The sequence below is a fragment of the Pogona vitticeps genome, chromosome 1 (assembly GCF_051106095.1).
Source record: "Pogona vitticeps strain Pit_001003342236 chromosome 1, PviZW2.1, whole genome shotgun sequence".
In the NCBI taxonomy this organism is placed as follows: Eukaryota; Metazoa; Chordata; class Lepidosauria; order Squamata; family Agamidae; genus Pogona; species Pogona vitticeps.
The window spans coordinates 91,880,344-91,902,714 of NC_135783.1; the positions used below are offsets into that span (position 1 = coordinate 91,880,344).

Genomic DNA, 22,371 nt, shown 5'->3' on the forward strand with positions numbered 1-22,371 from the left:
TGCATGTACCATGAACCATCTGAAAGGGAAATAAACGGGTGCTAGCCTGAACTCTCCCTAGATACAGAAATGATGGAACTGATGTTGTTCTTTGGGTACATCATGAGAAGACAAGACTTCCTAGAAAAGGCACTAATGCTGGAAAAAGTTGAAGACAACAGGAAAACAGGAAGACCAAATGCAAGATGTGTTGGCTTCACAAAGGAAGCCAGAGCCTTGAGTTCAAAAAAATTGAGCATACCTTTGACAACAGAATCTTCTGGAGGCCAGTAATTCATAGGATTGCTGTAAGTCAGGAGCAACTTGATGGCACACACCAAGAATAAAAGGCATAACAAAGGAGACCGTTAGTGACTGGGACCTGAAACAGACCTTAAGAGATAGACTGAAGAAGAAAATTCTTAACAAATGTGAAAGTGGACTTATCCATGATAGCTCACATTAAAATATAACAGTATGTGTGTAATAGCAGGGGTGTGTAGCATAATCCTGTTGCCTATGCACATTAGCTTACAGTACTTTGTTCAATTGTTCTTCAAGACTTAAAGGTGGAATTTCTTTGAAGTCTGATTTCAAAGACTCGTAAAGACTGCCTGAATTGCTTCTTTGCAACATTAATAGGCTTTTAGCTCTATTTACAGGCTATCTGTTACATCTGTTTCTGGCATGAGAAATGTCAAACTACAGCTAGTTCTCTTCCTTTTACTGGGTGTGTTTCTGGCACCCCACCCCACCCCATGAGTAAATAGACATTTTCTGCTAAGTAGACTCTTGACGGAACACCTCCTGACAGCTAGATACACACTTCATCTTTTTTTTCAGATTTCCCACCAGATCTCACATAATTGTTACTTCAGTTTGAAAACTACCTCACTGTGATGTGATTTTTAGCTCTTCTCAACAGTTAGTGTCTGTGCTTCCTTTTTATTGCTCTGTCCTGATTCTTATATTGTTATTTTGAAACATCTATTGCAAATAGTATTGTTGTAAAAATTGTATTACTATCAATTTAATCTATGAAAATATATGTACAAAGAACAGTGATGGCAAGCAGCAGACTCTTTTTGCATCCAGGCTTGAAATTTCTCAGTCCTGTGTGTGTTTGTGGGCTGGAAAGATTGCTCCATTACTGCATGCTAGACTTCTTTGGCAGTGTAGACTGTGGATAATAGCAAAATTCTTATTTGCTAATGCTGTTCAGTTTAATAATAAAGTAAACACTATGTTTATTTATGAAATTTTTATTCCACTCATCAGCATTTAAATTATGGGAAGGTAACAAAACTTAAAAATTCCAGGACCAGTTGTTTTTAAAGTAGCATTAAAGGCAGAGTATTTGTAATATTCACACCTTTGGTCTCTGGCATTAGAGGGCACTAACTGCGTGGGCTAAGAGGAATTTCCACCCCCCCCAACCCACTTAATAATATGCATCTGATTTTATTAGGCTAGGATGTACTTTTAAAAATTAAGGACAAAACCATTAGTTTTAAGTGTTCCATATGGCACCCTTCTAATACTTCAATGGACGTTTCCTTTTTATTACATTCTACATGTTCAGTTGTTGTTCTTCACCAGCCAACTGGCCCTGCATGAACACACCCTTAATTGAATGGGTCTTGAACTATTAGTTTCCTGATAAGGAAAACAGTACAAAGGTCGTATGTATCTCTAGGCCGCCTATTTACCTTCAACACCACCTGTTTTCTTGCTGGCTTATTAAATATTTCTAGAGATAAAGTTGCATTACGCTTCTCACTACCTTTGTTCCTCATGTTCTATAAATTGGCATATCATCATGATGATGAAGCATTTTAGTCCTTTTATGTAGCTACAGAGATTAGTGTACATACCCAGCGTCACATGCACAGCACACTTCTTTGAAAGAAGTATTGTACCTATTTGTGTCTTTTTCATTGTAATTGAATAGTCCAGAAGAAACACAGTGAGCTTACTGGTCCTCCTCCAGTCCATACATCCAAGGGGCTTTCTGTTGCACAGACTGTCACATTTCTGTGAGAAAAACATGTGAAGGTAACGTCGTAGATTATGTTGTAGACACATTGTTCACTGAGTTTCTCTGAAATTGACCAGATCTTATAAGATGTTGAACACCCTGTCAGCAGCTGCATTGCAGAAGGAGGAACACAACCTGAATAGTAAGAATGCTTGAGGGACAGGAAGCATTTCCAACAGCTGTAACCATATGGTAGGTATGGTTTATGAGGAGGATATTACACCCCTCATCTCTTCCCCTGACCTCCTGAGACAACATCCACATGCATCCCCAGCACAACAATTGTTGGAGTTGGGCTGTGTCTCAGATAATGATGGGGACAAAGCGAGAGGTGGCAGCAATTCATGAGGACCAGGGCCCTGTTCTTGCTCAAGTTCCTTGCCCTCTTCCACTTATTCAGCTTGTTCTTTTTCCATAGCAATATTCATAACCTGAAATTTAGATAATGATTTTTTTTTCTGAGTATCAAAAAAAGGTTTAATTCATGAAGGTTTATTCTGTGTGGCCGGAACCATTACAAAGGGGGTGGGGAAGGAAGACAAATAAAATAATTTTAAAAAAGAGATGTAGTAGGCATCCTTCATGGTAGTTATTGCAGTCGCCCCTGTCTCCTTTGTTCTTAAACAATGTGACAATGTTTGCTTCCTTCATGTCTTGTGGTACTTCACCTTCCCTCCAGCAAAGACAAAAGATTTCATAAAGCTCAGTGGTGATTATCTCTCTTCAGTACTTCAGCAGGGATGTTATCTTTCTCAGGTGCCTTGCCAGAGGCGAGGGAATCCAAGATTGCTTTTGTTTCTCCTAAAGTTGGCTCGCTGTCCAACTCTTCCAAGACAGGCAGGCACTCAATGTTATTTAATGCCTCTTCAGTTACAACATTCTCTCTAGAATATAACTCAGAGTAGTGCTGAACCCAGCGTTCCATCTGCTGTGCTCGGTCCTGGATGATCATGCCTGTAGCAGTCTTCAAAGGTGCAGATTTTTCCCCGGATTTGGACCTAAAGCCTGCTTGATACCATCATACACTCCCTCGAGGTTACCTGTGTCCGCTGCTATCTGTATCTGAGAGCAGAGCTGAAGCCAATAATCCTTAGAACATCTCCTGGCAGTCTCCTGGACTATGCTACGAGTAACTTGAAGAACCTGCAAGTTGTACTCACTAGGACAGGCTTTGTATGCTGCTAGAGCTCTCCTCTTTTCCTTGATGGCTGGCATCACTCCTCCGAATGGGCTTCAAACTAGTCTGCCATGTTTTCCTTCTTCTTGCCAAATGTGTACAAGGTGGAGTTATAAACAGCATTCTGAAATGTTCCCATCGTTCAGGTGTATTTGCACCAGCCAGGCCTGGAGGAGTTTCCTCAAGCACTTGAGCAGATTCCTCCACTTTTTTCTGATTGTGAGTCTTGCTGATGTCAATACGTGGTCTTCCTTCCTTTTTTGTGTCATACAATCTCTTTATTCACAGTTTTACTCTGCTATACACCAGGAAGTGATCAGTATCGCAATCAGCACTCTGATAACTGTGTGTGATTGTAATACTAGGAAGGCTAGAGTGTCTAGTGAGGATCAAATTGAGCTGATGCCAATGCTTGGATCTTGGATGTCTCCAGGAAACTCTGTGTTGAAGCATTGTATTGAAGAGCGTGTTGCTGACACAAAGAGCATAATAACAGCAAAACTCCAGCAAGCGTTGGCCATTTTCATTCATCTTCCCAATGCCAAAACAGCCTAGACAAGTAGGCCAAAGAATTGTGATCAGCAGCATCTCTAGCATTAAAGTCTCTGAGAATGAACAGCGGCTCTCTCTCAGGGATTTTTTGATAGTAGCTGCCAGATCATCATAGAATTTGTCTTTGACTTCTGCTGTAGATGACAGTGTTGTTGCATATGCACTAATGAGGGTGACTCATTAGTGCATATGCAACAGTAGGTGGAACAATGGATCTTAGCAGAGTATTTCTGACCGCAAAGCCAACATCACTCTACCTCTGGGTAGAGTGGGCGGCATATAAATTAAATAAATAAATAATAATAAATAAATAATTCCTTAGTCTCATTCAATGGTTTTCCCTGCCAAAAGAATGAGAATTTTTTTCTTTGACAGATCCCAAGTCGGCAGTCTTGTCTTTCGCAGGCCAACAATGTCCATTGTGAGAAACCTCTGCTTAAAGGTTGTAGCCACATTCTGTTCCAGTGATGTGCAAACACTTCTGGCAGGATGCGGCAGCTGCCAGCAGGCAGGGTAGCTCCTTATTCTGCCCTTTCTCTTAGAGGTAAAGCATAAGATCAAAGGGTTATTTTAGCCAATCCTAGTTATGGTTAGGTAACTAGTATCCTATCTGTTTCTCTCATAACATACAATGTAATCATGCTAAGTCAATGAAAGAGCCCTCAGGGTGTTGCCAGTTGGCTCCGCTGGCTTGGATTTTCCCTGTCAACTCCTTTGTTCTCTCTCTAAAGCAATTAGCATTCCTTTGTTCCGTGATCACCCACAATTGGCGCCCAAACAGGGACATCACCTGAGGCAATCAAAGCAGCTCACCTCGCCTGACACGGGCTTCAGACGCGGCGTCGCATCCTCTTTTGGATCCTGATGAGTATTAATTCAAGATGGGAAACACTTCCACAACTCTTCAAAATCAACATAAGACCTGATTTACTTGCTCCATAAAGAAGGCCAACATAGTGTATGTGCCTCAGTAGAGGATTTAATGAGAGAACTAGGTATTGTCCTTGGTATCCTGAAGAGGGCAGCTTTAAGGTCTCAGATTGGGATAAAATTGGGAATAAACTGCACAAAGACCCTGTTGCTCCAGTTAAAGTCCTCCATACATGGCATCTTTGCCGGGACGCCATTTCAAAGATCACTCCGAGATATCATCTTGAAATCCAGTATGAGATTGGATGTGAGCTGCAAAAAAAGGTTGGAAGGTTTTTTAAAGTCAAAAACAGGGAAAGTAAGAAAAAGTCAAGAGCAGGAGAAAGATAGGCATGTGTCAGATGAGTGAGAAGGTTAAATACAGTGTCTACAATGAGATTTAAAGGTTGATCTTGAAACATTTGAAATGCAAGGATGACAATGAGTACCTATTTCTTTCATTAAAACCTCTACTCATTTCTCTCATTAAATCCTTTCCCAGAACATGGGGAAACATCTCAAACACCACAAATAGATCTACCAGAATATTTCCTCAAGGATGACGAAACTCTGGGAGGGGAGCTTTTAAATACAGTGGTGCCTCGCTTAATGGGCGCTCCGTTTAACAACGAATCCGCATAGCGATTAAGTTTTTGCGATTGCAAAAGCAATTGCATTGCGACGATTTAGATAGGAAAAATCGCTTGTGATGATCGGTAAGCTGTTCTGCTTACCGATTTTTGCATAGCGATGTTTTCCTAACACCTGATCGGCGGTTCCAAAATGGCCACTGGGTTTAAAAAATGGCTGCCCACTGTGTTTTCGCGCCCATTCCTCACTTACCGGGTAGCGAAAATGGCGGCCGTATGGAGGATTTTTGCTTAACGGTGAGTTTTTTGCCCAAAGGAACGCATTAAACGTGTTTTAATGCATTCCTATGGGCTTCTTTGTTTCGCATAGCGATGAATCCACATAGCGACGATTTTTCCGGAATGTATTATCATCGCTATGCGGGGCACCACTGTACCACCCAGCTTAATAGCACAGTGTATATGGACTTCGGCAATTTAAGGAAATTCGATTTTATGTCCCCCTACATCATATTATCAGAGAGCCCGATGAAGGGCCCAGCTGTTGCTAACCTCAAAGGGAGCCCAATAACAACCTGGTCAGAGTCCTCCATTATAGAAGTACCCATTTACAAAACTACTACATTAGAGTCAAATGCTTGCACTCCCTTAACTCCCACAATCATTCAAGCACATCAAGATAAGTTAACTGCAGTGAGGGAAGACAACATCGGCTCGATGCAGACGTCCCTAGTAGAAATTAGAGATACTCTCCAAGAAATCAAACAACTCATGACTCTTATGTTGGGCCATCTGACAAAAACTGAACACTCCTCAATGACCCTGGAAGGTCCTGCAAGACAGACAAAGGAAGACAATTCCACTTAGGACCCAGGGCACACGGACTATTACAATCTATCTACAGGAACTATAAACAGAATCACCAGCCTGAACCTGGAGGAGTTGCTCCTCTGTGTAGGCCCCTCGGCAGAAGCTTGTAAAAGCTGCTTTGCCCCCAAAGTGGTCAGTACAGACTGACAAGACCTCACAAATCAGGTCTTGTCAGTCAACACAGGGCCCTTAATTCAGGACTAGCCGGTCAGCACAGGGTCCCTAATAAGGGGAGTTGATGCACACACAGCGAAGGGACCTTCAGTTGGTAGAAAGAAGGTGACTAACCTCCCCACAGTGACTTTACCTGCTGAAATAGCAGTGGAAAGGAAAACCAAGTGCAGGACAGTAAAGTTCAGAGCGGATCATAAACATATGGGCAAGAAAGCCAAGGGCTTGAAATTCAATCCCCTATTCAAATTATTGGACTCTACCACAACCAGCCCAAAGAAGAAACGTGACGTCAGTAATTTACATCCAAATGATAAGCGACCAAAAAGGGAACAGAGAGTCAACAGCACAGCACTGGAAGGAAAGAACGACGCAAGACAGCAAAATGGAAACATCAACCAGCTCAAGTATACACCCCATGACGATATACACCAAATGTCTGCTGACCCTGTCCCTCCTGCTGGTGCATTCAGAGCCCGCGCACCAAGTGCTCCAAAGAACAAGCTGTTAGCCAATTGTTTCCGGACTCTGTCTCCATTGTGGGCATCCCTATTCCTGTCCTCATAGAGAATAGAGGCAGGTATACAAGAAATAAAAGGAGAAGATTTAGAGGAAACAGTGAGATGAGGAGGAGATCCACTGCCAATCAGATGAGCATAGATAACCAAAACTTTGAAGCGGTCCCAAATTTTAACGAGGCCTGGAAGTACCAATTTAGTGGGGGCAATTATGTGCAAAACAAAATGATTTGACATAGGGTTGATAGCTCTCCACAGGTACCTCCTCTTACTGTGATGGATATAAGTGCTACAGATGAAGCGGGATTATACAATCAGGTAATGCATAATGTAGCGTTCAGTCAGGAGTCAACTCCAATGTATGGTACAGATAAGGAGACTCCACAGCATTTAACCCATGAACTTGGAATAATTCATCACAGGAAGTCTATTGTAAAAATACTGTCTTGGAATATTGCAGGGTGGTAAGCCAAGTTTAGGGATACTGCCTTTATAGAGTATGTCTCTAATTTTGACATTTTATTACTACAAGAGACAGGGTCCCAAAGGGAACTAATATTAGATGGTTTTGCAACTCACACCCTTAAAGCAGATCCCAGTGGAAAAGGTGGCCGGTTAAAAGGTGGCCTGGTCATCTGTACAACAACAAAGATGCAGATATCAGTTGTAAACCTCCAGCCCAGCTGTAACCTAGCACTGGCGGCCATTTTGAATTTTACTACACAATCCTTGTTGTTTATCAATGTCTATATCCCCCCGCAGCCAGCTCGTTCCCAGTCCAAAGACCACTGGGCAAAACTAACAGACTGTATTGATAGCCCATAGCTTCCGTAATGGTGCTAGGGGATTTTAATGTTAAGAGTGGAGAAAATGATGAGGCTATCTATGCTCGGTTTCATATGATCCCCCGGACTGTATCCTCTCCCGACATCTATTCCCAAGACAGTCCAAGGATCTAGGTTGTAATTATGCAGGTCTGTGTTTAATGCAGATGGCCAACAACCTGGATTTAGCCCTACTAAATGGGTGTACTGAAGGGGACAGGCCAGGGGAGTATACATTTATCTTACCAATGGGAGCCTCAACCATTGATTACATTATGATTTCCAAGGATCTGGCAGACTTAATACGTGACTTTGGGTTAGAATGCCGCCCTGAGAGTAATCACTTCCCTTTGTCCATATTAATCAACTGCAAAGCCACTAAAGTATGTGCAGACAGAAAATTTTCCCTCCCGTGGACAGCTGAAATAAGAGCTGCCCAAGTAAAATGGTCCACAGAAATGGTTACCCTTACAAGACAGTTACTATTAACGAGCCCCTCTCCTCCTTTGGTAATTCCACTGTATCAGCCGACTCAATGTCAGCTGCCCTAGAGGCCCATAAAGGGCTGATAAATCATCTGCAGCCTTATCTGACATACAGAAACATAAGCCTAGACCCTCCCAAATTGTCCATTCTAAATCCAGGTTCAATGTAGAGCATGATCAGCAAAGCATGATCTAATAGCCCTATATAGGTGGTACAAAGCACAGAAGCTGGCTAAGATTCCTCCAGACTGGTTTATACTCAAGAAAAACTATAAAGCCTTGATTAGGAAGAAAAAGCATCAATCTCAGAGAGAGATATGGGAACGGTTGATATTAGCATTCTCGGTCTTGATAGAAGCTGTAAGATGGCCTTGTGCATTAGTTTTAACTCATATTGTGGTATTTTTATATAGCGCTCTAATTAAAAATAAGAGACGTTTGTCAATAGTAGAGTCTCTTAATTTGGCCCATAGGATATTCCTTGAGATTGAATCAAAGGTGGCTCTAAAGTCAATAAATGCTGCATAAAGGGATACAAGCTTCTTAGAAGCATATTTTGAGATTAAGTGCTCCAGAATCACGCATTGATCCAGTGTTGAGTGACCCTCTCTAAATCCTGCTTGTTCTTCAGCCATACAGTTCTCTTGATCAATCCAATCTCGTAATTTCCACTGCAAGTTTCTAGCATACAATTTACTTAATATATTGAGTAAGCTAATAGGTCTATAGTTTGATGGAAGATCTTTATTGCCTTTCTTATATATAGGAACAATTATCGCCAGCCCCCAATCCTTGTGAATTCTCCCAGAGTTGTCAATTGCTGCAAATAAGGATGTTATAATTGGTACCCACCAATCAGTATTTTTCTTAATTAATTCTGTAGTGATTAAATCTGAACCCGGAGCTTTACCAGGTTTCAGGGTTTGAATGAGATTCCTCACTTCTGCCAAATTCACTGGTGGCCATTGAGGGAGATTGTCCAGTTCATCAGTTTCATACTCTGCAGATTCAGTGCTGATATACAGGGCTCTAAAATGTTGTTCCCAGGCTTCTGGTAGGATGTACAGTAATTATTCCTGGCCATGGGGGAGCTGTTTGGACTGTCAGATACCAGATGCCAAAAAAGGGAAGTGTTCTTAGCTTTAACTGCTGAGCTTAATTGACTCCACATTCTACCTTCTGCCTCTTTTTTTTCCCATCGGAGAAGGAGTTTATAACAAGCTCGTTGTTGTTTTAGTACGCAATATTGGGTCCCTTCTGGGTTGTTTCTATACCTACTGTAGCTATTTCTTAGTTCTCTTTTTGCTGCTCTGCACTCTCGGTCGAACCAGGGTGCAGAGAACCATTTGTTTGCTCTTGTGGTGTACTTGTTGGCCTCCTCTATGGTTTTATAGATGGCTAGGGTTAGTTCCTCATAGCCCTCAATGCAGCCTTCTGGGTTATCGGCCATAGAGATTTTCTGTAAAATCTCGTCTAGTTGGTCTGAGGCCAGCAAATTGGTTATCCTGTTTTCTGTTCTGGGGTTCCATCTAGCCACTTTCACAGACTTATCTTGGACTAAAACCTCTTTGTAGAGGTCTTTGATGCGTGGGTTAGACCATGGTGAGTCCAGCACCATAATCAAAGGTAGGTGATCACTATCATGAAAATCACCAACCTTAAAGGATTCAATGTGTTGAGCTACAGACTCAGAAACTATAAAGTAATCTAGAATGCTCATCCTTTCTCCTGACCAATATGTTAATTCTGCAGGGTGGTCATCAATTTAAGTTACTGTAATCAATAAACAATAGTTCTATTTAAAAGATCTTGAAGTGTGGCCCTGAATCTTTCTGATGTAATGGTGATTTAGAGATAACCTGGTGGGAGCAGTACAAGAGAGTGGGGTTTGTTTGCCTTCGTGTGCTCAGAGGCTTGACGAGCAAGCAAGGGGCACGAGGGTGGACGCCACAGTGAGATACTGCCAAACTGAGAACTTCAATGTATGTAAACTAGAAGTTCCCTCAAACTCATGTTGAAATGTTTTGCCCCTGCAAGAATGCCTTTCTTTTGCCTAATGTCCAGCCACATCAATTACCCTTGAACTATCTCTGTCCTGATTGCGCATGTGAAACTGGGTAATAACTGATACCACACTGAGACCATGGCAATCATTCACTGGCACTCCTTCACATTCATTTCTGCACTTTTTTTTTGGAGAATTCTCCCTTCAACCACAAGATTATAGTAGAAAGCTCTGTCTCTGAATGCTGTTTCCTGCTTCTGCCTTCCTCCATGTCCCTCGTTCTCTCAGGATCTTTACTGGTGGTGACTGGAAAGGTGAACAAGATCTCTGTCCCATAACCTGTCTAAACAAAGGCTTCACGTTTCCCTTCCTCAGTATACCTGCTGTAGCACAGACAAGGTTTTGGTGTCCTAAAAAGAAGCAGCAGGATCCATAAGGGATGGCAAACATGGTGAAATCTGGTAGATGAATAAGCATCAGAGTAGATTATATTTGTTGCCGTTATGTGTTGTCAAGTCAGAACTGACTTATAGAGACCCCGACAGGGTTTTCAAGGTGAGGTATATTGAGGAGCAATTTTACCAGTTCCACACCCCCAGTGAGTTTCCACGGCTGAGTGAGAGTACGAACTGCTTAATACGGTTAAACCTAGAAGTGAGTCATTACCTCAGTCATCTAGGGCAGCGGTTCTTAACCTTTGTTACTCAGGTGTTTTTGAACTGCAACTCCCAGAAACCCCAGCCAGCAGAGCTGATGGTGAAGGCTTCTGGGAGTTGCAGTCCAAAAACATCTGAGTAACAAAGGTTAAGAACCAGTGATCTAGGGCAGAAGGAGTCAACACCATCCTAACTACTGTACCTGCTATTGTTCAGAACCTGGTTCTAGGGGAAGATCAGGAAGCAGAGGGAAATGGGAAGAAAAAGGCGGGAAAAGAACAACTATTTTATTTATTTATTTTTATTTATTTAACTTATATGCCACCCACACTACCTGAAGGTCTCTGGGCGGCTTACAACATTTAAAATACAAAAAAAGGAAAAATAAAAGAGCAAAATAATTAAAAATGCAATTAAAAATATATACAGTATTCTAAAAATTGTCATCAGACCCACAGCTGATATTATTTCAGCTCTCTCTCGCTCGCTCTCTCTCTCCCCTCCCTCCCTCCTCCTCCGGGCATCGGCCTCCTCTTTCAGAGCCCTAATTTTAATACGTTCCCTGTGCACGGATCCTGTAACCAAATCCATTCCCACCTGGCGGTAACTCCTCCTCACCCCCTTTTATATCCGCCAGACCAATCTCCACCTCCACCCTGGGCTTCTGCTCCCTTCCCACCAAAATTGTTCTTTAACTGTCAACTCCTTGAAACTCTCTTCTATCTTCCCCAAGTCTGCTCCTGGTGTCCTTATCTTCCTGGGTGGGGGGATGGGCAGAGTTTTAACTTCTTTGTCAGCAGTAGGCAGGAGGGATGGCACTCCCGTGAGAGGGGCTTTGCTCTCACCTCCAGCCTTACAGTCACCCTTCACATATAGAAAGCAACTGTCTGCAATAGAAGGCTCCTCAAACCCATGGAGATGGTCCACCTATTTTAGAATGCTAGGAAACTGGGATTCTGACTGCACAGAGAAATTCTGGATAGCAGAGGCTCTCTACCGCAGCCACCTTTTAGAACAGTGGTTTCCAACTTTGGCTGCCCAGATATTATTGGACTACAGCTCCCAGAAATACTGGCCACCACAGCTAATGGTGAAGGTTTCTGGGAATTTCAGTCCAAGAACATCTGGAGACTCAAGGCTGGGAACCACTGCTCCAGATCAATGATTCCTAACCTTGGGACCCAGATGTTCTTGGACCAAAATTCCCAGAAATCTTCTCCACTTGGTGAGCTGGCCAGAATTCCTGGGAGTTGTAGTTCAAGAATATCTGGGGACCCAAGGTTGGGGAGCACTGTTCTAGATGCAAAGGACACCGAGAAAGGTTTTGAGGTGTGCACTGAGCTAGCATGTTTATTTTCCCGTTGCTCATGTGTAGCTCCTGCAGTTTGACAATTGCTGAACAGTTTCTATGGTACACAGACCATATGAGGAGCAGTGTAAGTATATTCGTACAGCAAATTTGTCCCTGTTGCTCTTCTACACTGATCTGGCATCTAGTTTTCCTCCTCAATATAAACAGGCAGCAGTTCCAGCAAGCCTTGGAGTAACAGTAAGCCACTGTGGTGTTCCACAATGGCAAGGAACTGAGGAGTTTTTCCATGTAAGGAAAAAGAAAACAACTACTACCAGTGGTATTATTTAATAGCAGAATAATTAGTTCTGTCATATCTGAAATACATGAATGGTTATATCCAAATGGTTATAACCAAATCATCTGGAGTTGGATACATAATTTTGAGGAAATTATGCATTGTGGTTCAAATGTGAAGAGAGGAGGCACATTTAAAAAGAAAAATTAATGGTCTATATTGGCAAGAATTAATTCTTTCCTCATTGAAATGATTTCCAGATTTGAGAAATACTCATAGCAAATATTTTTGTAAAAGAATTAAACAATTCGTTACTCAGGAAAATGTCAGCATCAAAATGAACAATCAAAAAAAGTACAAAATGCTGTGTGATACATGTCTTTTTGTCTGATTTAAAAAGGCTCAAGGGGGCTGTAAACAGCGAACTTGCTACTATAGACAGCAAGGACCCACTTAGGAATAGTGATACATCCAGGTATCAGGCGAGAGAGGAACGTCATTTTTCGTTGCTTAAGGATATTGGAGAGTGATGTGTAGTTGTAGACCTTCCTCCCATCCACGTCTTTGAACTTATAAAGACAGGCCAGGTCTGGACTGAGGAGCACTTTCCCAGAGTGGCGCATGACATGAGGGTCAGTGGCCAGGCCCACCACACACTTCCCACTCACTTCAGGGCTCTCTCCCATGAGATCCACTCTTTCCTTTAGATTCCCGTACTGTGGCATGGAGTTTTGTTCTGCTTGCTCCATTACTATCTCAGTGCGGACCAGGCCAGGCCACAGGGCCACGTAGGCCACTCCAAAGGGGCGAAGCTCCACGGCACAGTCTGCAGCCATGCGGTCACAGGCCGCTTTGCCCACACCATAAGGAACATTGAGGAAGTACCGCAGCCCACCAAGGGAGGAGATGATGACAATGAGCCCGCGCCCAGCTGGCACCATGAGGCGGGCGCCATAGACTGCGCACAGGTAGTGGCCCCGAAGGCCCGTGTTGTTGACCTGGTCCCAGGTAGAGGTCGAGCTCTCCCAGAAGGGCAAGCCCATTTCGCCGGTGATGGCATCGGCTCCGGCGAAGGCGTTGTTGACCAAGACGTCCAGGCGCCCGTCCTGGTCCTTCCGGATGCGCTCGAACAGCGCCGCCACCTCCTCCTCCCGGGAAGAGTCGCAGACCACCGGCACGCACTTCCCGCCTCGGCCTCGCACCTCGGCCGCCGCCCGCTCCAGAGTCTCCCGGTTGCGCCCCGTGATGTAGACGGTGGCGCCCGCCTCCGACAGCTGCAGGGCGATCCCTTTCCCGATGCCCCGCGACGCCCCGGTCACCACGCAGACGTGGCCCGACAGAGGCCCCGCGGAACCGCCCGCCATGGCTGGCGCTCTCGTGGAGAAGGAGGAGGAAGAGGAGAGCCGCGAAAGGCGCCCTCGAAGCAAGCTGACAAGAAAGGTGCGGAGCCCGCCGGGCCGCCTGGCTTAAATGCCCGTCCCCAGTCCCGTCGCCCCTCCTTCGAATCAGCGATCGGGAAAGGCGGAGGCACAGGCGCTCTTTTCTGTCACTTTCTGCCGAGGCAGCGAGCCCGCCTTCTACACCCAAGTCCTCCCTCACACCGTTCCGTGAGTTTCAGATTCTAGAGCTCCTGAGCCACCAAATGCAACGATGCAGGTAGAAATCCACCAGGTTGAGCTTTCCCAGCCAGTCTTAATTCTCCGCACTGGAAAAATTCTTAACTTTTGAACCTTTGGCGTGTGATGCATCCATCTTTCATGAATGAGAATTTATCCTAGATCAACTGAATTTTATTTTCATGTATGTTATAGAAGTTCAGAGCCTTATGTTTTTTTTTTTTTTTGCAAAGTGTGAATCCTGTATGTTGTTTTCGTGTGCTGAAATCCACTTATAGTAATCCTATTAAAGCATTCAAGTAAGTGGTTTTGCCAGTTCCAACCCCCACCCCCATGAATTGACATGACTAAGTGGGGATTTGAACCCAGGTCTCCCAACTCCTTGTCCCTCACTCTGTCCATTACACCACAATCTATAAATGGGAATAATGTATTAGTGGTTTTGAGAAAAATGTTTTCTTCAGAAATCTACAGAGGAAAGTCTACACTGCTGCTTTATAGAGGGGATGGCAGCACTGTATTCCTGCAAAGCTGATAGTAACTCATATTATTACCACCTGATGCTGTCTAGCCGCCTAGAGTGGTCCGGTGGGCCAGATAGGCGGGGTATAAATCAATCAATCAATCAATCAATCAAACAAACAAACAAACAAACAAACAAACGAATAAATGAATAAACAAATAAACAAACAAACAAACAAATAAATAAATAAATAAATAAATAAATAAATAAATAGTTTTGGGGGAAAGTCTTTACACATAATCTCTTTCTGTTATACTAAATTACAGAAAAGTACAGTGTCATGTCCTGAAATACTCAAAGATTGCATCCATGTTCTTTTGAAATTATCAGATGTCTTTACATCTTAGATAAAAAGGCCAAAGGTGTGTTTTGAAAAATGATTTATGAATATGCTGAATCACTTTATTGTACTAGGCCCATGAAGTGACAAAACAGTGGTGCAACAAAGTCATGGTGATGATGGCTTTCAGAAGCAAAATTGGTGATGGGATACTGCTAAGCTGAGAATTTTGGTTTTGATTAAATCTGCACTCCCCCAAATTTGGACTTTTAATACAGCTCCAAGCCACAGCAGTTGTCCTTAAATTAGGTATGTATTGTGTTCTGTTAAATCAATTCTGACTTATGGCGATATTTTTCAGGGTTTTCCATCTAGAGAATACTCAGGACTGGTTTACCATTCCCTTCTTCTGGGGGGGGGACCCCTGGTAACTGTGCAGCTTGCCCAAGGCCTCATAGGCTGGGCTCTCCTCCCAGGAGGTACAGTGGGGAACTGAACTCCCAGCCCCTGGCTCCGCAGCCAGATATCTAAGCCACTGAGCTATCCTAGGTATATATCACATTTCGTCAAGTAGCACCAATAGTTATTGGTATGAATTGATACCATATTTCAGATTTCTCTTCTTCACTATGCCTGCTGTTTCAAAGGCCTCCCAGATCAAGCTGGTCAGCCCATTCCTGCTCCATGGAATGAGCCAAGGGGACAAGTGATAAGCACAAAGATTGTAGGGCGCACCCCACAGCTCTTTAACATCCTTGGAACTCTATAACTGAAACTCATACAAGAAACCCAATTTGGCAGTAAAATAAACATAGCCCTAGATTCTGTAGCAGCCAAGCAGCTGTTACAGTTTTCAATATCTTGACAGTTTTAAGGCTCTTCAATGTCTAACCTCTAGCCCCATTTCTAGATCAAAAAGGCCATACTCCATCCTGAAAAGTTCCACTGGATAAAATCACAACCATGTACTGTCAGAGAGGTGTACCTTCTTTTCTGCCATCACTGCTAAAATTAAGCTCAATAATGACCTCCAACTATCACTCTCACTGTTTCATTGTCCAGCACTATCCCCTCCCTAGAACTCTACAGGTTGTATCCAGATGACTTGGGAACAATAATGTCAACCCTGTATTTCCAGAGTGATCTGACCATTGGCAGAAACACCAGCTATCCCAACCGGAAATCTTTCAGTGGCTTTCCAGGAGTCTTTCCCAATAAATTTCAGGGAGCCACCACCTCTGTAAGGTGAGAGGATGATAGCTACAGTGGTGTCATGGAGCCTGGGGTCACAGGGAGAAAACTCTGGGATTGTGACATCATCCACTGCCCTTCTCCATGCTTCTTTGTTTCTTCTCAGCTTAGTAGCTAGTGGCTGGAAGATAAATGAGGTTTTCCGGAGATGATATTTTGCTGCAAATTATTCTTGTTGCAGTACAAAATCTAGATACGTATTTTGCTCTTGGATGGATAATTAATGGTCATTAACTTTACAAAATACCTGCTCATTTGCTGATATGGACAATCCCGCTTCCTGCCATGTTGGAGTCTCTCCTTATGTGGAGTGGCTATGGGGATCTGTCATGATGGTCACCTGCATGTCTGGATTTACCACTACACTACTGCATAGCTATTCTAAATAGTAGTTAATGTGGTGAATGTCTGACAGTGACAATAGAGTCACGAAGAATTCTCTCCATTTGGGGTACCAACTTGTTCTGTTCTTTTCTGTTCTGCATGCGATTGTCACATTTCCAGGGGATACAGCAGGTGATAGTCCAAAGTTAGAAGTCCAGGGGATACAAAGCAGATACGAAATTGCCAAAGCCAAAACATAAACTATAGTCAGAAGTCAGAGTCCAAGGGCCAAGTAAGCCAGGTTGAAGATAGCAGAGATACAAGCCAGAGAATGGACTTATTCCTTCCACAAGCTTCCAATCCTGGGTGCAGATTTTATAGCAGCAGCAGTCATATAAAAACTTCATCCTGCTAAAACTCAGGACTGGTCAACTTCATGTTCCTATGGGAAGCATTCATGTGAGCCTCAGACCTTTGAGTCATGAGTCTTCGCTGAAGCTTATCCCTTACTCTGGCTACTGGGGGAGGAGAATCTGGTGGTGCTTCAGTTGTCTGTGATTCTGATTGCCCAGCATTTTTCTCAGCTGTAATTAACCCCCAGATTACAGATCTTCTTCAGCTGAACTCATGACAGAGACCTGTGACATGTGCAGGATTTTAAAATAGCACTTGATTGGTTTATGTTTTATTGTGGCAAAACATCTTCTACAAATGTTACAGTAAATGGGCATACACTTATTGAGAGTCAAAATATGAGATTTTTCTGATAATATTAAATGATTAGTTCATTTGCATCTGACACAAATAATTCCAGTCCAAGTTCCATTTCTGGCATCCAGGAAGCACAGAAGATTTGGGTGGAGCAGGAATAAGAGGTAAGCTGGATCTATGTATACCACAAGGATATAGATACTTTGAGAGCAGGTGCTAGTAAGACCTTGAAAAAGGATGAAAGCTAAGACACAAGAAATGGAAACAGAATTGCCTAGAGGAGAGCATGAATAATCAAAGACCAAAGTGAAGATCATGTACTCGATGATATTCCCAGTTTCAGTGTACGTATATAAAAGCTGGACAGAAGAGAGCCAAAAAGGATTAAAAATGATTCATTTGAATTATGGTGTCACAGGAAAGCTTTGCGTCTATCATGGACCATCTGAAAGGGAAATAAATGGGTGCTAACCTGAACTCTCCCTAGATACAGAAATGATGGAACTGATGTTGTTCTTTGGGCACATCATGAGAAGACAAGACTCCCTAGAAAAGGCACAAACGTTGGAAAAAGTTGAAGACAACAGGAAAAAAGGAAGACCAAGTGCACGATGTGTTCGCTTCACAAAGGAAGCCAGAGCCTCAAGTTCGCAAAAATTGAGCAGACCTTTGACAATAGAATCTTCTGGAGTTCAGTAATTCATAGGATTGCTAAGTCAGAAGCAACTTGATGGCACACAACAACAATAAAAAGCATAAGAAAGGAGACCATTAGTGACTGGGACCTGAAACAGACCTTAAGAGATCATCCATAGAATGAAGAAGAAAATTCTTAATTAATGTGAAAGTGGACTTGTCCATGATAGCTCACATTAAAATACAGTATAATAGTTAGTATTGAATGTAATAGCAGGGGTGTGTAGCATAATCCTGTTGCCTATGCACATTAACGTACTTTGTTCAATTGTTCTTCAAGATTTAAAGGTGGAATTTCTTTGAAGTCTGATTTCAAAGACTCGTAAAGACTGCCTGAATTGCTTATTTGCAACATTAATAGGTCTTTAGCTCTATTTACAGGCTACAGATGTTTCTGGCCTGAGAAATGTCAAACTACAGCTAGTTCTCTTCCTTTTGCTGGGTACGTTCCTGGCACCCCATTCCACACCATGAGTAAATAGACGTTTTCTCCTAAGTAGACTCCTGACATGACACTAGATGAACACTTCATCTTTTTTTTTCAGATTTCTCACCAGATCTCAGATAGTCGTTACTTCAGTTTGGAAACTACCTCACTGTGTTGTGATGTTTAGCTAATCTCAACAGTTAGTGTCTGGGTTTCCTTTTTATTCCTCTGTCCTGATTATTATATTGTTATTTTGAAAAATCTATTGCAAATAGTATTGTTGTAAAAATTGTATTACTATCAATTTAATTGATGAAAATATATGTACAAAAAACACTGATTGTATGCAGCAAACTCTTTTTGCATCCAAGCTTGAAATTTCTCAATCTTGTGTGTGTTTGTGGGCTGGAAAGATTGCTCCATTACTGCATGCTAGCCTTCTTTGGCAGTGTAGACTGTTGAGAATATTTATTTATTTATTTATTTATTGGACTTATATACCGCCCCATAGCGCTACAAGCACTCTCCGGGCGGTTTTCAATTTTTAATTATACAGGCTACACATTGCCCCCCCAGCAAGCTGGGTACTCATTTTACCGACCTCGGAAGGATGGAAGGCTGAGTCAACCTTGAGCCGGCTACCTGGGATTTGAACCCCAGGTCGTGAGCACAGTTTTAGCTGCAGTACAGCATTTTAACCACAGCAAAATTCTTATTTGCTGATTCTGTTCAGTTTAATAATACTGTAAAGAAAAGTAAACACTATGATGTTTATTTATGAAATTTTTATTTCACTCATCAGCATTCAAATTATGGGAAGGTAACAAAAATTAAAAATTCCAGGAACATTTGTTTTTAAAGTGGCATTAAAGGCAGAGTATTTGTAATATTCACACCTTTGGTCTCTGGCATTAGAGGGCACTAACTACGTGGGCTAAGAGGAAATTCCACCTCCCCCAACCCACTTAATAATACGCATCTGATTTTATTAGGCTAGGATGTACTTTTAAAAATTAATGACAAAACCATTAGTTTTAAGTGTTCCATATGGCACCCTTCTAATACTTCAATGGACGTTTCCTTTTTATTACATTCTACATGTTCAGTTGTTCTTCACCAGCCAACTGGCCCTGCGTGAACACACCCTTAATTGAATGGGTCTTGAACTATTAGTTTCCTAATAAGGAAAACAGTACAAAGGTCGTATGTATCTCTAGGCCGCCTATTTACCTTCAACACCACCTGTTTTCTTGCTGGCTTATGAAATATTTCTAGAGATAATGTTGCATTACGCTTCTCACTACCTTTGTCCCTCATGTTCTATAAATTGGCATATCATCATGATGATGAAGCATTTTAGTCCTTTTATGTAGCTACAGAGATTAGTGTACATACCCAGTGTCACATGCACAGCACACTTCTTTGAAAGAAGTATTGTACCTATTTGTGTCTTTTTCATTGTAATTGAATAGTCCAGAAGAAACACAAGGAGCTTACTGGTCCTCCTCCAGTCCATACTTCTAAGGGGCTTTCTGTTGCACAGACTGTCACATGTCCGTGAGGAAAACATGCCAAGGTAACGTCGTAGATCATGCTGTAGACACATTGCTCACTGAGTTTAGGTGAAATTGACCAGATCTTATAAGATCTACAACACTCTGTCAGCAGCTACGTTGCAGGAGGAGGAACACATCCTGAATAGTAAGAATGCTTGAGGGACAGGAAGCATTTCCAACAGCTGTAACCATATGGTAGGTATAGTTTATGAGGAGGATATTATTACACCCCTCATCTGTTTCCCCTGACCTCCTGAAGCAACACCCACATGCATCCCTAGCACAACAATTGTTGGAGTTGGGCTGTGTCTCAGATAATGATGGGGACAAAGCGAGATGTGGCAGCAGTTCATGATGACCAGGTCCCTCTTCTTGCTCAATTTTCTTCTCCTCTTCCACTTATTCAGTTTGTTCTTTTTCCTTTTCAAAAAAGGTTTAATCCATGAAGGTTTATTCTGTGCGGCCAGAACCATTACAAACGGGTTGGGAGAGGAAGACAAATTTTAAAAAGTTTAAAAAGAGATGTAGTAGTCACCCTTCAGTCTCAAGATGCTATGGTAATGTACTCTGAATAGAGGTCTTTGAACAGCATCTAGTGTGGCCAAGAAGACCAATTCGAGAGTGACAATCCCTTCCACACTGAAGACAAATACAGACTGTCCCCTGTCCAGCTCCCTGATTTTGCTGATTTTGAGACTGCCTCTTTGCCTCAGCCTACTGAACAAGTGCCTCTTCAAATTGGGAAAGGCCATGCTACACCGCCAGCCTCCAGGCTGAATGTACAGATATCAAGGTTTGTTGAGGTCCATTCCTAAGGCCTTCAAATCCCGCTTGCAGATATCCTTGCATCGCAGCTGTGGTCTCCCTCTGGGGCAATTTCCTTGCACTAATTCTCCATACAGGAGATCTTTTGAAATCTGCCCATCAGCCATTCTCATGACATGCCTAAACCAACATAGACATTGCTGTTTCAGTAATGTATACATGCTAAAAAATCCAGCTTGTTCCAGGTCTACTCTATTTGGAACTCTGTCCTGCCACGTGATATCAAGAATGCATCGGAGGCTACGCATATGGAACGTGTTCAACTTGCTCTCCTGCCATGCACAAAAGGTCCAGGACTCACTGCAGTACAGGAGTGTACTCAGGACACAGGCTCTATAGACCTGGATCTTGGTATATGTCGTCAGCTTCTTATTGAACCATACTCTCTTTGTGAGTGAAGAGAACATGGTAGCTGCTTTGCCAATGCATTTATCCAGCTCGGCGTCTAGAGAGAAGGTGTCAGAGATAAGAAGATCTAAAAAGAGAGGTACACGAAATCATGAACAACCTTCAATTCTTGTGTAGAGATGGTAATAGAGAGAGGTGAGTCCACGCCCTGGCCCATGACTTATGTTTTCTTGAGGTTGATTGTTAGTCCAAAATCTTGGCAGGCCTTACTAAAATGATTCATAAGTTGTTGGAGCTCCTCAGCAGGATGAGCAACAACAGCTGCATCATTGGCAAAGAGGGAAGTCCTGCATGCATTTCAGCTGGATTTTGGTGTTCACTCTCAATCTAGAGAGATTAAAAAGCTTTCCATTTGATCTAATTTGGAGATAGACACCATCTGTTGCAGTTCCAAAGGCATGCTTCAGCATGACAGCAAAATAGATCCCAAACAGAGTCAGTGTGAGGACACAGCCCTGTTTCACTCCGCTTCAGATGTCAATGGGATCTGATGTTGAGCCACCAAAAACTACAGTGCCCTTCATTCCCTCATGGAAGGACCTGCTGATGTTAAGGAGTCAGGGGGACATCCAATTTTGGGAAGTATTTTAAAAAGGCCGTCCCTGCTAACCTAATCAGAGGCCTTTGTAAGATCTATGAAGGCTACAAAGATTGGCTGTCATTGTTCCCTACATTTCTCGTGCAACTGTCTGAGGGAAAATATCATGTCAATGGTGGATCTATTAGCTCTAAATCCACACTGTGATTCTGGATAGACATTTGCGAAGGCTTTCACGGCCAGGATCTAATGGTTGTTGTGGGTTTTTTGGGCTCTTTGGCCGTGTTCTGAAGGTTGTTCTTCCTAACGTTTCACAAGTCTCTGTGGCCGGCATCGTCAGAGGACAGCACTGAAGACCAAAGAGCCCGAAAACCCACAACTATCATTCTGGATAGACTCTGTCTGCACGCACCTGGAGCCTCTTCAGCACCACATGGGCAAGCAGCTTCCCTACAATGCTGAGAAGAGAGATGCCATGGTAGTTATTGCATTCACCCCTGTCTCCTTTGTTCTTATACAATGTGACGATATTTGCTTCCTTCGTATCTTGTGGTACTTCACCTTCCCTCCAGCAAAGACAAAAGATTTCATACAGTTCAGTGGTGATTATCTCTCTTCAGTACTTCAACAGGGATGTTATCTTCCTCAGGTGCCTTGCCGTAGGCGAGGGAATCCAAGGTTACTTTTATTTCTCCTAAAGTTGGCTCGCTGTCCAACTCTTCCAAGACAGGCAGGCACTCAATGTTATTTAATGCCTCTTCAGTTACTACATTCTCTCTAGAATATAGCTCAGAGTAGTGCTGCACTCAGAGTTCCATCTGCTGTGCTCGGTCCTGGATGATCATGCCTGTAG

General features: G+C 42.8%; 1 pseudogene across 1 annotated transcript; it reads right to left on the reverse strand.

Annotated features, from left to right (window-relative positions):
- Nucleotides 1-921: 921 nt before the first annotated feature.
- On the reverse strand, nucleotides 922-13,903 carry LOC144586488 (dehydrogenase/reductase SDR family member 1 pseudogene; annotated as a pseudogene). The gene has a single exon (XR_013541343.1). The product of XR_013541343.1 is annotated as a dehydrogenase/reductase SDR family member 1 pseudogene (transcript).
- Between the last annotated feature and the right edge of the window lie 8,468 nt (nucleotides 13,904-22,371).